The 16,857-nt window shown below is 40.4% G+C and overlaps 1 protein-coding gene and 1 long non-coding RNA gene across 2 annotated transcripts in view; one reads left to right on the top strand and one right to left on the bottom strand.

Annotated features, from left to right (window-relative positions):
* Positions 1-16,752, top strand: part of LOC120245070 — an 85,575-nt gene extending 68,823 nt beyond the window's left edge. The window contains exons 5-8 of the long non-coding RNA XR_005531703.1: positions 5,466-5,625; positions 11,420-11,525; positions 12,966-13,363; positions 15,619-16,752. This is a non-coding gene — a long non-coding RNA (uncharacterized LOC120245070). The remainder of the gene's footprint in view (positions 1-5,465; positions 5,626-11,419; positions 11,526-12,965; positions 13,364-15,618) is intronic.
* MYO1D (myosin ID) overlaps positions 1-16,857 on the bottom strand; it is a 351,929-nt gene that overhangs the window by 159,051 nt on the left and 176,021 nt on the right. The gene's annotated exons all lie outside the window — the stretch shown is intronic.

Raw genomic sequence — 16,857 nt, 5'->3', positions numbered from 1 at the left:
CTGCCCCACCTCACAGTCTCATTCCACACAACTGTTCTAACTACTGCTTCCGGTGGTAACAAATAATGCACATATACTGTTATTTCTGGGTTGATCCCTTTGGACATTATCTAGATTATAGACATTGGTGATTTGGCTCTCTCACCTCCCTCTTACCTCTCCTTTATCATCTCAATAATAATCACATCATACATTTTAAGTGGATAGTGTTTACATCACACGTTATATTAACTACCATATATTGCACAAATGATATTTACATATCTATTATATACACTATATATGTTACATATAGATTTGCTCTATCTCTGTGCTTTACTTTGTCATGTAAATCTGTGCTTACTTATAGTTAATAACTGACGCGTTTTCAAAATCTGCTTTATTTTCTGTATACCTACTGCTAAGTTTTGCCAGATGCTCTAACAGATCCATCAAATGATCGGTGATAATTTTCTGATTGTTGAGCACATCACCTGTCTTTTTCTTTGATGTTCCCCATATCCTTTATGCCCCTTTGGCCCAGTGCACAGTTCCTATCCCAGAAACTTTTAAAACTACTCTTCCATATTGGATCTCTGAGGTTTTGTCTTCCTTTTTTTTGGTTTTCCTCTCTCCAGTAGCTTCCAAGAAAGGGTGCATGGCCTGTAAATTTCTGTTCTCTTCAATTTCCTTGAGAGCACAAAGCAGTTGCCTAAAATGCTGTCTGTGTTTCAGAGTACAAGAGCAGAGTGCCCGAGAACAGGCTCTGGACACAGAATGCTTGTATTCAAACCTTGGGTACACTTGGGCCAGCTTCTTAATTTCTCTGTGACTTAGTTTTCTTATCTGTAAAATAGGGATGATAATGGTGCTTATCTTTTACCAGTGTCATGAAGACTGAAGGTGTTAATACATATAAAACCCTTAAAAAAAACAGTGCCAGGTAGATAGCCAGTACTCAATAAGCACGGGTAGTTATGACTATTTGAGAGTCTACTCTTTATTTGTCTCAGTGAGCTGTGTTACTTTCTTTTTTGTATGTGAAGACTTTTTGCCTCAGTCACACGTCCGTGTGTCCTGGAAACTTTTTAATGAACGTGAGCCATTCTCTCTCAGCCTACTAATTGCCCCCAAATAGTGTTGGATTGGGTACTGCTTTATTCTTCCACCTATAATGTAGACCAGATGTCCATTATTTATATGCTTTATCTAGTCTCTGAGTTGCCCAAGAGGAAGGAAAAGAGAGCTAGGGTTTGAGCTGCCATTGAGTTCCTTCTTTAAGAGTAAAGAAATGCACCAGGGGCACCTGGGTGGCTCAGTCTGTTGAACGTCCGACTTCGGCTCAGGTCATGATCTCACTCAAGGGTTAAAGTCCCACGTCGGACTCTGTGCTGACAGCTCAGAGCCTGGAATCTGCTTCAGATTCTGTGTCTCCCTCTCTCTGCCCCTCTCCTGCTCATGCTCTGGTCTCTCTCTCTCTCTCAAAATAAACAAACATTAAAAAAAAAAAAAAAACAAAAAACCAAGGGAAAAAAAAAAAGAAATGCACCAGAAGTTTGCTTCAGGGAGTCTGGGGTGTCTTGCAGTCTTCTGGCTCAAATGAGGACGGCTTATCCTTTTTTTCCATGTCTTGTGAAGCTTTCTCTTGATTCAGCCCTAATATTATTCCTAGCAGGTGCTTCCCCTATTCTTTGCCCACTTATTGATATATCAGAGGCAAGGAAGGATGGTAAACCTTCTGGACTCTTCTTGCCTGAGGGAAAATGTCTTCTTGATGTAAGAAGGGGTCCCCAGGGGGAGGGTGTGGATTATTCCAAGCCTTCCCTCTGGCATACCTTTATACACAATGCCGGCACTGTCAAAAGCAGTGAGACTTTTCAGAATTTCCTCCTTGTACTTTTCCATGTTCCATTCTTCTCTTTGAAGAATATATTGATTTTTTTTTTAGTACCTTCATTCAGTTTGGTCCACCTTTTCTTCTTCTGGGTGACACTTCTCAGTTTATGGTATGCAGCTGGGATCTTTTCTTGATTTGGGGGTTCATGGCATGTTCTTTGGAATTTTTACATTTTTGTTAATTTCAGCAAATTTGAAAGGAAGTTTTGTGAGCCTGTGGGTATGTTACCAACTTTATCAGAAGTCCCTTAGGCTTTAGTTTTTTTTAACTCGGAGAAAAAGTAGCATTGAAAAACTATAGAGGCAAAAGACTATGTGCAAAAAATCATTCATGTATTTTTCCTTATAATCTAAGCATATTTGGTTGCAACAGATATGTTCCCATAAGAGTTTGTGAGTCTGTGTAGGGGAGGGTTGCTGATTTTTCCACTTCCATCTTTGTTTAAAGCAGCTTAAACTGCTACTTCTTTTTTAAGTTTTTAATGTTTGTTTATTTCTGAGAGAGAGAGAGAGAGAGAGACAGTGTGAGCAGGGGAGGGTCAGAGAGAGAGGGTGACACAGAATCCGACGCAGTCTCCAGGCTCTGAGCTGTCAGCACAGAGTCTGACGCGGGGCTCGAAACTATGAGCCATGAGATCATGACCTGAGCCGAAGTCAGCCACTCAACCGACTGAGCCGCCCAGGCCCCCAAGGGTTTTTCAAGAGTCATATAAAGCGTGTGCCTGTAGAGGACTTTGCCTCATGATGAAATGTCAGAAAACGGAGAATTAAATGTTATATTCAATAAGCAAATATTCAATGCTTATTTGCATGTCTAACAAAAAAACAAGGGAGCCAAAGGGGCCCTTGTTAAAACACTATTAACCTTAAAGAGGAACCAACCAGATACTATGTGTTTTAGGATATGTTGGAAGCTGAAAGCTGAAGGAGACACAATGGGATCTGGGAGGGAAAGTTAATCAGGAGATACAAAGCAGAGGGCAGACTGACAGAGGAGAGGGCCAGCAAGCTATTTCTTAGGTAGGAAAAAGGACAGAGGCAAACAGAGAGGCTGACTCAGAGGGAACAGCCGAGGTACAAAGAGAGACCATTAGAGAACAGGGGATACATCCCTGCTATTGAGTGAATCCAATTCCTCTCCGTGTACTTTAACCCCCTGTAGTCGATTCTGCCCACACAGTACCCAGAGTGATCCTTCCAAGAGCAAAATCAGATCCTGTCACTTCTCTGCTTAAAACTGCCACTTGCTACCACTCTGTAGTTCCCTGAGGAGCCCCCACACTAACATACAAGGCTCTGCGTTCTCTGGTGCCGTTACCTCCCCCACCGAACTCCAGCCACCACCCCCAACTCCAGCCACCCTGGCACAATCCCCTTGCGCACAGGCCATCCCCCACCCCATTCACTCCAGCAACCTTGCCACCCCCCCCACCCCTGACCTCCCACCCCCACCTCTCTCTCCACCCCCACCTCCCCAACCCCCCTCGAACAGGCCAGCACCCTCTTTTTTTTTTTTTTTAAAGGAAATTAAAAAAATTTTTTTTAATGTTTTATTTATTTCTAGGAGAGAGAGAGAGAGAGAGACAGCATGAGCAGGGGAGGGTCAGAGAGAGAGGGAGTCACAGACTGAAACAGGCTCCAGGCTCCTAGCTGGCAGTCAGCACAGAGCCCGACGCGGGGCTCGAACCCATGAACCGTGAGATCATGACCTAAGCGAAAGTCGGACGCTTAACCGACTAAGCCACCCAGGCGCCCCTAGCACTTGACACTTTGTAACACAGCATGTAACTCATGTATTATTGCACTGTTTACACTCTCCTCCTATTGGAATGTAAGTTCTACCAGGCCAAGGGCTCTTTGTCTTTTTTGCTCACAGACCATATGCCACTGCCTAGAATAATGTCAAGGACACGGTAGCCACTCAAGAGTATCTGCTGAGTGAATGAATGCTTTCACCTTCATCTTCCAAGCCTCATACTAAATCTTTCATTTTGTCTGTCATGTTTTCCATTTTCAAGAGCTCGTCTGTGTTCTCCAAATATTTCTTTTAAAAGCACATTGCTCTTGTGTAACAAAAGCAGCATCTCATTTTTCCTCTCTGAGGATATAAATCATGGTTTTACTTTTTGCACTGCTCCCTGCATTTTGTATTACTTCTAAATCCCTTCTTCTCCCATTTATCTTGGTTTCAGCCTTTTGTGCTAGAGGCCTTCCTCAAATGTCCAAATGTCTGGGGATCTTCAGCCATCCATTACCGAATGCCACTAGAAAAATCTGTGTATGTGCTTTACGAGTGGGGGTGCTTTAATACATAAAGTAATTATGGGAACTCCAGAATTCCCCTTCACTATGTGTGTTTTTCCTCTTTACTGTCAGAATTCTGAGTAAAGAGGCATGGGGGGGGGGTGGGCAGGAATTTTTAGTATCCAGATTTTCACTTAATTTTCTTGGTTTTGATACGGTGCCTGACCCCTGTCCTCCACTGTGCTTGGTGTTCCCTAGAGTCCAGAGCTTCTTCAAAGTAAGCTGCTTCTACCAGAATGAGACTGAGGTAGTCACCTGGCTTTGTGAGGTCTGGGAGGAGACCTTTATTTTGCTTTTTATACAGATTGTTAACCAACCTCCTCCTTCAGCTCTCCCCCTTATAACTACCTTCAGAGGTACTTGGCCCTTCCTACTCCTGGATTTTCTATAGCCCTGTGGCTGGGTAAATCGGCTTCCCCATCTGCCTTCTTCTCTGCAGGCACTTAGATGTTCTCCACCTGCTTGGGGGACTAACCACACATCCACCTACTTCCAAAATTATGTTGCTGTTGTTGCCCTTGTCTGCTGTTGTTGCTACAATGGTTCTATCTGTCCTTGTGGGTTTCTACCATTTTTATCCCTTACTGCTCATTTAGGGGGTTTGAGAGGGAGTGGATATAAATACAATCTGTCATGTTTAAACAGATGTTTTTATAATGCCATCTTAGTTCTACCATGCTTTCCTCTGGTGCATACTTCCTCAGTGGTCAGGCATTTCAAAGCAACATCTGGCTGTCATTAAAGTACAATATTCATTTTGCAAAAGATGTAGGATTCTAGGTTATGCTCTATTAAGAAGTAGGTCAATTACATATCTTCAGTTTAGTCTCAGAAATAAACACAGGTCAGCTTTCCATCCTTTTTTAATTTTTTTTCCCCCGGTTCTCTGTGTTTTGTTTTTCTATTTTTGTTTTCTAGTCCTCATGAGGGTTAGACCCTTTCTGTCCTGTTCTCAAACAGTTCCCTAGTGCTCTGAATTGGATATTCTCTTGGTTTCCACAACCAGAACCCTTCAAAATCTCAGCTCCCTGGGCCCTCCATGCCTAGGGACAACTTTTGGGAGAAGTATCTTTCCTATGTTTCTAACTTAAGTTCCCCCAGGTAGTTATTTTGGCAGAGTTATGACAGTTTATGATTGTTAAAGAGTTGGAGAGAAGAATTTATTTAGGTAACTATAAGCAAACTGTAAAATTCAGAAAATCTTTCCACATTCCTATCAAATTACAGTAGTCACCGCCACCCGTCCCCACCTCCCTTGTCCATGGTTTTGCTTTCTGCATTTTCAGTTGCCTACAGTCAACCACGTTGTGGAAGCAGATGATACTCCTGAGGTATCACCAGAAAGTCAATAGTAGCTAAATGCTGCATCACAAGGCCAATGTCATTCACTTTACTTCATCTCATCACATGGGCAACTTATCACCTCACATCATCATAAGAAAAAGGGTGAGTACAGTACAATAAGATTTTGAAAGAGAGTCCACATTCACGTAACTTTTATTATAATATATTGTTAAAATTGCTCTATTATTAGTTATGGTTGTTAATCTCTTACTGTACTCTTTGATAAATTAAACTTTATCATAGGTATGTACATATGGGAAAAAACACAGTATGTATAGGGTTCAGTACTATTTGTGGTTTCAGGCATCCACTAGGGGTACTGAAATGTATCCCCTGTGGACAACGAGGAACTACTGTAGAGTATGATGGTTGCATCCTACTGGGGATATTTCATGATTGATTAATGAAGGCATGACCTCTTCTAGGAGTTATTTTTTAAAAAAAGACTCAAAGAAAGTAACATCTTTCCAAGTTATTCCTCTTCAACTCAAATATTCTATGAGGGACAAGATGAATAAAGACTTGAGGTACTATTTATAAAGTGACAGTGCCAATGTTTTTGCCAGAAGAGCAGGTTAGTATGTAACAAAAAGAAAATAAGACTGAGTGGATAAATTTGTAGGTTCTGAGCTTATATTTAGATACAAAATTCCTTATTTTTATAGATAAATTAATAGCTTCTCGAGGATATAAGGGGAAATTAAGAAGTAATAAAATAACCAAGACTTTAGTCAGTAAACAAAGTAAAACCAGTAAAATGAAGAGAAAAGAAAGAAGGAAAGAAAGAAAGAAGGAAAGAAAGAAAGAAAGAAAGAAAGAAAGAAAGAAAGAAAGAAAGAAAGAAAGAAAGAAGGAAAGAAGGGAGGGAGGGAGGGAGGAAGGAAGGAAGATATGAGTCTGATCATTATAAGCTGTCCTGATGAACTTAGTTGAGTGTGGGTTGTGTATGGGTTGTGTATGCCTGATGGAGTATACTTTACCATCCCTCAGCTGCTTTACCTTGGTCTGGTACATTAACTTGCAAAGTCAGTTGACTTGTAAACCTTCATTTAGGACTCATACCCTTTATATGTGGCCTCATCCAGAATGGATCTGGCTAATGGTAGCCTTGTAATTCTGCAGTGTACACAACTATTGCCTGCTAATCACTTCTTTACTATGATGATACCACGATCTGACAGCCTACTTGTAAACTGTAACTTCAAGAAGCAACTGAACCTCTTGGTCAATTAGTGTCAGAAGACCAACTGAGCATTAACTCTATCAAAGCTCCAAATGCAATTATTTTGAAGACAATTAAAATTACTCCAGCTAATGGATTAAATAGTTCTGTTGGGTCTTTCAGGATTCAATCCTGTTCAAAGGTAAACACTATGTGGCACTGTACTGAAGTGATTGCTCTCTCTGGTTTGACTTTGTTTTCTTGAAAGAGGACGTACAAAATTGATAATTCACCTTCAAAATCTCTGAGGTCAAGGGTCTCTCAAATCTGCTCTTTGACAGGGAACAATATGGTTGGTCACGTATGTGGGCATGTGAACAGATCTGACACGGTGTCTTAGGGATGTTTCAGCTTTGTCTGAGATGTCCACTGCCTTGTCCACCCCCAGATCTACCTCCATCTAATACTGACAGGGTACAAGTTGGACTTTTACCTTGTGTCACAAATGACCCGACTTTTCTTCCTTTATGTTTAGTATTTAAAACATGCAGAACTCCTTAAAAAAGTAACCCAGTAGACCTTTGCTTTCAGATGCTTGCAAATGATCTCAAGTTTGAATGGTTCCCTAGATCATGCAAAAACTCAGATAATAACTGATATTTGAAAGGACTTGCCAAAGGTTCATCCTAACATTCTTTTCTATAGAGTTCCAAAAGTGAATTCTGGGACACAGGGCCTTTGAAATGCTCTCTGAAAAAGAGCTCCATTTTCATTAAATTCAGGAAAGCTGCAAACTGTAATTTCTTGGGGAAAGTCATGATGCACATTTAGCATATTAAAAGCTCTGAAAAGTTTCATGTAAATAAATCTATTTTAACTTTGTTCAACAGAAGTTAAAAAACATATTTGACGACAGAATCCTTTGTATACAGATTACTCACTCATTTGGAAGGGAGTCAAGATAAGCCATCCCAAAATATGCTGCTTTGGCACAGCATTATTTTGAGCATTGGTTCATTCTACAAGAATTTCCTAAAGTCCTACTGTACGTGTAGTATCCGTAGGGAATATGGAGGAAGACAGGGCAGACACCCATGATATCTTAGAAAAACCAAAATGCCCATGAAATCCCTGGAAAACAACTACAACTAATTCCTTAAAAATTAAGATCTAGTCATGTAACAAAGCGTGAATCCTCAGTCACAGTGAGACTTTTACAAGAAGTCCAGCACTGCCCAGAGGGACAGCTCCCTGGCTAGCACAGTCTGGGGGTGACCAGGAGGCCAGCATTCCCCTGGACTACTGGGTGAATTATGCAGTCAAATTTTGTAGACTTCAGGTTCTTCACCTGAAAAGTGAGGATGTTGCATTAGCTAACTTATAAAAACAAGCACTAGTATTGTTAGTTACTGATAATGAGAAAAATTTAAGAAACTTATTTCAAAGGTTCTTTCCAATCCAAAGTACACATGGAACTGACAACCACGATCTTTGGTTCCCTCGGTTTACTGTTACTACCCATAAGGGAAGGGAGAGAAGACATTATTTTACTATTATGTGCCAGGCTTTGTGCTAGACACTTGACATACATTAAAAATAGGTATTTAAGGGGTGCCTAGGTGGCTCAGTCGGTTAAGCATCAAACTCTTGATTTTGGCTCAGGTCCTGATTTCATGGTTATTGGGTTCAAGCCCTGAGTTGTGCTTACAGCACAGAGCCTGCTTGGGATTCTCTCTCCCTCTCTTTCTGCCCCTGCCCTGCTCACATGCTTGCTCTCTCGCTCTCTCTCTTGCTCTCTTGCTCTTTCTTAAAATAAATAAACTTAAAAAAATAGGTATTTAAAAAGCACTCCTTTAGTTTCTCTAATAATTCACCATAAAAAAACCACAAGGCATATATTTGACTTAAGTTTCTTTAAGTCATACATTAACGTATTTCTGTTGGCAAATGCTTGACACGGCGAACCATCATTTTCCAGACCTGAGATCTCTGTTTCTACAGAGGAAGGCAATCCACATTCACAGCTCTTGCTAGTAGCTTGGCTCTGGTTGTAGGCAATGTAAGATGGTGCTAGTAGGGTTGTGTTTAGACCAGTGCTCCTCAATGTATCCCCGTGTCCCAGCATGCCATCAGTTACTAGTGCTCACCATGACAGGGATATTGGGTAAAGATGTTTCTTGAGGAAAGGGAATAATCTGGATAAGGGCCCTTGGAATATTTAGGGTAAACGTTAAATATGCTTCCTCTTTTCATCTTCCTGTCTTAGACTGTACTTAGTGTAAGGGGGAATAGCAGGATAAGAAAATGAACACTTAACAAGGACAGATACTTTTTTTGACAGTTCAAGTTTACACAAGTTGAACATAATAGGACTAAGGAACTATGAATACCATTACTGGCCATAACTCAATTACTGTCCCCCTCCCAATACAATGACATTGAATGCATAATTTACAATAGTGGGTGATACATGGGATCAAATTAGTAAGTAGTTCATGCTAGAATAATGCTGTGGTGATACAGAAAGAGATGTTACTATTTAGAGAAAGATGTAAAGTAAAATGCTAGATGTGCTCAGTGATGTTGAGGTTTTACATTTGCCCATGTAGCTGTACCTATCATTATTACTGAAAATCCTACTAGAAACATAACCTTGTACTTATAAGCATAAAAACTCCTACTACCTATTTCTTTCCCCAAATTGTTTTATAATACAATATTGAAAAGTGAAGTTTCTTAGTTATGTACCAACAACAGATTAAAAATTGATGTCAGTAGGAATGTGATTAATTTTTCAACTATCTTCTCTAGAATCTATTAAAAAATAATACACACACATATATGTACTTATTCTCAAGTTAGTTAACATACAGTATGTAGTAACATACAGAGTAGAATCCAGTGATTCATCACTTACATATAACATCCAGTGCTCAGCCCAACAGGTACACTCCTTAGTGCTCATCGCCCATTTTCCCCACCCCCATCAACCCTCAGATTGTTCTGTGTTTGAGTCTCTTATGGTTTGCCTCCTGTTTTTATCTTGTTTTTCCTTCCCTTCCCCTATGATCATCTGTTAAGTTTCTCAAATTCCACATGAGTAAAATCATGTGAGATCTGTCTTTCTCAGACTTATTTTGCTTAGCATAATATGTCTTTTTAAAGTAGGCTTCACACCCAGCATGAAGCCCAATGCAGGGCTTCAACTCATGGCCCTGAGATCAAGACCTGAGCTGACATCAAGAGTCAGATGCTCAACTGTCTGAGCCACCCAGGCACCTCAAATAAGTTCATATTTTTATCCATCACTGGTAATTCTCTTTTGTAACTGTGTATTTCTATTCTTTTTAATCCATTTTCTTTCAGTTGTCTTTTTTATTGACTTATATGAGCTCCTTATAAATGAAAGGGATGATCCTTTTGTCACTGGTGTTTTAAATCTCTTTCCAGCCGGTGACCTTCGGATTCTGTTTATGGTACACTGCTATCCAGAAGTGGTTTTTCTGTTTTGTTGCTTCAGTTTTAGGTAGTGAAAGGGACTCACTTTCTTTTATGATTAAATATATATTTTATACAAAATTAAGGTCACATAATAATCATAAAATGCTCTAGAATGGCTTTTATTGGATACACCAGGTACATTTTCCCATGTGATCAAAAAGCCTCCTGTAATGTGATTCTGAATGACCTGACTGATGGTACGCAGTCAGACAGATGTATATGGTTCAGTTAACCGGTACTCTGCTAGAAGATATTTTTGGTGTTTTCTATTAAAAGATTATTTACTTTGAAAGAGAGAGAGAGAGCAAGCTGGGGAGGGGCAGAGAGAGAGGGAGCGTGAGAATTGTAAGCAGTCTCCATGCTGTCGGTGCAGACTCCGATGTGGGGTTGATCCCACACCACTGGGATCACAACCTGAGCTGAAATCAAGAGTTGGATGCTTCACTAACTGAGCCACCTAGGCGCCCCAGGGTATTTTCTTTCTTTTTTTGGCAATCATAAATACCATTTTAGTGGTATCATCATACCTAAATTCATGTACATGAATGATTTACGATGAGGTTCTAGACACAGAATTGTCGCTGTTTTCACCTACCACATATTAAAGTTCCCATTTCCAAACTCTACCATGTGAACAGTTAAAAAGAATTGACTGAACTGATAATACATTGTTGCTATGATGAAATTATTAGTGCTATTCAACTTTTTAAAATTCATGAGCTATTTGAAGTTTTCTTTTGTGAAATATCTCCTCATTCCTTTTTTGCCCATCACATACTTATAATTTTACATAATGATTTGTAAAGGCTTTTTATATATGAAATAAGCCAACTTTTTATTACATTTGCAAAGATTTCTTAGCATTTTGCCCTTTACCATCTCCTGACCATGGTTATTGGGTCAAGTGAATAAAACACAAGAAGGATTTGGACAAGTGGTTCTGAGGAAGGAAATTTCTCACTTTTTTGAGAAAACATCCAAGGACTTCTTTCTGAAAGTGACTCTCCTTGACCATGGAGAAAATGTGGTTGCTGAAATTATTAGCAGCCATCTTGCAACCACTAGGGGGAGCCACACTTAGAATGAAGATGATCCAATTGCAGGTGCAAGGGAGGCTTGTCACCAAATTCCTGTTACAAATTCTATGCTGGTTTGGATTGCACTTTCTTTTGTTTTCTATGACACTTTCTCTCTTTTTTGCAACTGAACACACTGTTCTACATTTTTTTTTAGAAGCTGGAATTTTACATGCTTACGCACGGATACCTATCAATCTTTGTCTTTTTGTATTCTTGTGCTGTTGCTGTACTTCGAAAGGCCTTCTCAACTTTAAAATCAAGTATGTGCCTATAAAATGATTTTGTTTTGTTAAAATGTAAACTCTATGGGAGATGGGAGGTGGGGGGCTCAATCACAAGTGGAGAAGAGCCTTTATTTTACAATCACTTTATGAATGTCAGGACATTGTGTCTATCTCAGTAGATTATCCATAATTAAAGATGTGTGAAATGCTAACTAAAGCTTTGGATTCTTTGAAATAAAAATGGGTTACCAGCTGTAGCCATGACTGTGACAGGAGAAATATTCTATTTGGATCTAAGTCAGCTCCTACCCGGGCAGGCACTATTTTAGTTAATATTGGAAATGAAGATGACTCCTCTGAAACAGTGGTGGAAAAAGCTACTGGGAGGTAATGGGTGGGGGGGAGGGAGAGAAATATATATATTAAAAATAAAATATTTATATGTATATAATATACATATAATTATACGTATACACACAGACACACACAAGTTCATAAAATTATTTGACTGAAAAAGGCATAAGGTATAGTGAGAAGAGTATATACTATGGATCAATTATAAGAAGTGAGCAGTTCCACACAAAGTCAGAGCAAGCATATCTTGAATTCAGAGAACAAATCAGACTGCTTTTCAAATGAACACCAGCATCAGACTGCCTAATGTGCTCTTTCTGTGTGTGAACCTTAGAGATATTTTAGGATCATCAAAATCTACCTCCTCCTTGTCCTCCTCCTTTTAATTTTTTTCCCATTCATCTCCACTGGCTTGTGATCAATATTTCATGGACTTTTCTATAGCTGCCCTGTAGGCATCCTTCCAGAAAAGCAAAACCTAAATTCCAGCTGAAAATCTGCACAGACCTAAAACTCTGCTGCAGTGAACCTTAAAGTGGATGTGCACCAGTGACAAAAAGTGAGAGCACAGACACTGTACTGATATTGTTTAATTTTGAGAGAGCACAAGTAGGGAGGGGCAGAGAGAGGGCGACAGAAGATCCAAAGTGGGCTCTGTGTTGACAGCGGCGAGCCTGATGTGGGGCTCGAACTCACCAACTGTGAGATAGTGACCTGAGCTGAAGTCAGATGTTCAATCGACTGAGCCACCCAGGCGCCCCTATACTGATACTGTTTAAAGTGCCTTCCAGATGTTTAAGCTTTTTCTTGTTGCAGCCTCTCTGTGTATGTATCCCCCCTGCCCCTGCTTGAACCTTCTCTCCCCACACTCTTCCTAGGGTCACATCCTTCTCTCTTTTTTTTTTTTTGGCCTTAGCTAAATGTCACCTCCTCAGTGAGGTCTTCCCTTACCAGCCTATTCAAAGTACATTTCCCTTTCCCTCTGAATGACTGCCCCAACCGAGCCCTTCCTTTCCTTCATGGCTGTCCCCAATGTGTAATTACTTATGGACTTATTTTCTTACTACTCTTCAGTGAGAACATATGCTCTACAATGACTCAGATTATTTCTATTCACCACAGCATTTCCTGTGAGTGTCCAGCAGTAAGTATATATGCTGAATAAATGCTTATTGGTTGAAGAAACTAAATATCTTTTGTGTACATTTAAAAGAACACTTGCTCATCTGTCAAAAAGGCCCAGAGGCGCTCTGCATCCAAGAAAAGCTCAGTAACCTTAGGGTGTAAGAGCTCACTTAAAAGAAAGAGCTTATCCTGGTGCGTAACTGTGAATATGCACCAAGCAAATTATGAAACATTCAAGGAATAAATACATGGCCGCTGCCAGGCAGGTCTCGCGTCTGAATGGAATTTCACAATCAATGCTGACGGCCGACACGACAGTTCAAGGATGGTTCTAGAGCAATCTAGCCGACAGGCACAAATGAGCAACAACCTGAGAAACTGCTGCCAATGTGCCAGTGAGTAATCTGCTGTGTGAGAGTCTGGTTTGTAGGGATTATTCCTTGCATATTGAAAGAATTTCCCGAAAACTTAACATCTATGTCTTACAGAAGAAGTAGCCTGTGTTATAGCTATGAAAATGCAGATGTTCTAAATTAAGTTTCTTCATTTCAGTTATAAGACTTTTCATAAAAAACTCCCCCTTTGCCTTATTTTCCTTCTTTCGACCAAAGTCAACACCTTAGTGTCAGTGCATTTTATCAGATGACTAAGAAAAATGTGACGCGCTATATCCTTATTCTCTCTGTTGAGGTCAATGAGACTAAGAGCCCATAAACTCTACTGTTCCTTCTCATGCAAGGCATGTGGGTATGACATAATTCCTCTATTATTAGAATGAGAGGAAAGAGGAAAAAAATACCGTAGGCTGGGAAATGCTATCAACTTCAAATACACAAATATTTTATGCTGGTTTTTCAAATGAACAAAAATCAGATTCCAATTTATTTATATGGAGCCAACTCATGGTTGGATACTTTGATGAGCCCCTAGTCAAGTTCACAGGCCATGGATGACATGAAAAAATACCATAATGATTATAGCTTTGGCTTTAATTCAGCAGCCAATGGGTCTGCTCCAGTTCACAGCTCTTTTTGAGAGGCTATCCAGCAAATGTTCTGTTTTTCCAAAGGGGCAGAAAAATCTATGCTTTCTTTTCATACCTCCATGGAATTCACTGAGTCACTACATGCTGATAAAATGACTCCCAAAGAGTCTTAGAGTTTCCATGTATTTAGAAGTTTATCTCCTAAATAAAAAATCATGGAACAAATCCTTTAGGATCAACATATTAAGGAATGTATTTATTTGGCCAGAGTAAGGCCACACAGACATAGCTCCTTGACTTACCAAATAAAAACTGTAGAAAATGGTCTTATTATGAAATAAATAGCTTTGCTTTTAATCTTGGATTTTATTTCCCCACCCAAATAAGTGTATTACTGATTTAGCTATAAGTCACTGTCACCTACAGAGAACAATTTTCTATTATTACAGCAAATATTCACTCCTTCCCTCCTAATATCCATGGGTCATCCCATTGCTATGATCTGCTTTGGTCATGGGATATAAGTGCATATAAGCTGAACAGCTGAAATGTGCTTGTGTAGTCAGCCTTAACCTCTTAAGCTTTGCCATCACCACAAGAAGAACATGACCCAGAGATCTACTAACTTCAGAAAAATGACCAACATGTGGAGCCAATCTATACTTGACCCATGGCCTGAGGTGGGATCAGCCAAGAATGGCCAGCCAAGCCTCAGACACACGAGGAAGAAATAGTCTGACTGTTATAGCCATTATGTTTTAGAAGGATGTGGTAGGCTGAATAATGGCCCCTGAAAAGATTTTTTTTTTAATTTTTAATGTTTACTTATTTATTTTGAAAGAGAGGAGAGTATGAGCAGGGGAGAGTCAGAAGCAGGGAGAGAACGGGGGCACCTGGGTGGCTCAGTTGGTTGAGCATCCAACTTCAGCTCAGGTCATGATCTTGTGGACTGGGAGTTTGAGCCCTGTGTCGGGCTCTGTGCTGACAGCTCACAGCCTGGAGCCTGCTTCAGATTCTGTGTCTCCCTCTCTCTCTGCCCCTCCCCCACTCATGCTCTGTTTCTCTCCCTCTCAAAATAACATTAAACATTAATGTTACTAAACATTAATAAACATTAAAACATTAAAATTTTTTTTTAAAAAAAGGAGGGAGAGAGAGAATCCCAAGTATTACAGGGTTCAAACTCATAAACAATGAGATCACGACCTGAGCCGAAATCAAGAGTCAGACACTTAACCAACTGTGCCACCCAGGTGTAACCCCCCACCCCCCACCATTGAAAAGATTTTTACCTCTTAATCCCTGGAGCCTGTAAACATTACTGCAAATGGCAAAAAAGGACTTCAAAGATGTGATGTGGTTAAGAATCTTGAAATGTGTAGGGGCGCCTGGGTGGCTTAGTCGGTTAAGCATCTGACTTTTGCTTAGGTCATGATCTCACGGTTCGTGGGTTCGAGCCCCGCATCGGGCTCTGTGCTGACTGCCAGCTCAGAGCCTGGAGCCTATTTCAGAGTCTGTGTCTCCCTCTCTCTCTGACCCTCCCCTGCTCATGCTGTCTCTCTCTCTCCCTCCTAGAAATAAATAAAAATATTAAAAAAAAAAAAAGAATCTTGAAATGTGTAGATTATACTAGGTTGTCTAACTGGAACATAAATGTGATCACAGGTATCTTTCTACGAGGGAGGCAGTAGGAGAGCCGAAGATAGAAGAGGAGGTGGCATTGTGACTGTGGATGCAGAGATGGAAGCCATGAGCCATGCAATGTGGGCAGCTACCGGAAGCAGGAACAGGCACGCAACGGATCAACCCCTATAACCACCAGAGAGGACACGGCCCTGGCCACGCCCTGATTTGGGCCCAGGGACACTGATCTCACACTTCCAGCCTCCAGAACTGTAAGAGAATCAATGTGTTTTTAAGTCACCAAAAGTATGTGATAATTTTTTTTACAGCAGTCCCAGGAAATTAATACAGTCAGTGTGGGGTACAACTGTGATGATAGTTAATGGATACAAACCCAAACCCAAACTGCTAATAATATTAGTACTGATGACACCAATGTTAATACTAATAGTGAACACATGGTGTTTACCACGTGCTGGGTGCCGTTCAAAGTATGTTGAGTATATTAACTCACAGCCACACTACGAGGTAGGTACTATTTTTCCTTTCGTAGACGAGGAAACTGGAGCACAGAGGCCTGAGAGTCTCCCCTCCCCCTGCCCCCATCGCCTTAAGTGTTGAAGCCGCGGATGGAAGCGAGTGCTGTATGGCTGACGGATGCCAACAGCTACCTGCTGGTCAGGCAGAGGTGCAGTCTAGGAATTACCCAGGAGTGAGTGATGTTCTTCAATTCTGGCAGCAGAGTTAAAATGTAAAGTTTGTCTTTCCCAGTTGGGAATAGCTCTTGTGCCTACTGATTAATTATTCCATTTGCTTGTTATTCTGAAGGTACCTCATTTAAATGCACATGAATAGATCATAAGTATGAATAAATATCTTTGCTTTCCTATAGAATGTAATATGAAATTTTATAAATCTCGAAGCACCTAGTATTAAGTAATGATAATATAATTACATTACTGACAAATGCCACCCAGTACTGCTGTGTTGGGGGCCCTAGGTGTAATACAAACAATGGTAAGGACACTGCCTCTGTCAACAACTTACAATCTAGTTAAGGTGGTAAAGCAAATGTGCAAAATTAATACATGATCTGCAGCCTATAGACATTATAGGTGTCAGTGGGAATTTTGGAGCTGAAAAATTCTTTTTCTTAAAAAGTTTATATATCTTTGAGGGGAGGAAGAGAGAGGAGAGGGGGAGAGAGAGAGAGGGAGAGGAGGGAGAGGGAGGAGAGAGAGAGAGGAGGGACAGGGAAGGGAGGGGAGGGGAGGGGAGGGG

The sequence above is a fragment of the Hyaena hyaena genome, unplaced genomic scaffold, assembly GCF_003009895.1.
Source record: "Hyaena hyaena isolate Hyena2069 unplaced genomic scaffold, ASM300989v1 scaffold_10, whole genome shotgun sequence".
Lineage (NCBI taxonomy): Eukaryota > Metazoa > Chordata > Mammalia > Carnivora > Hyaenidae > Hyaena > Hyaena hyaena.
This window is presented reverse-complemented; position numbering and strand designations above follow the sequence as displayed.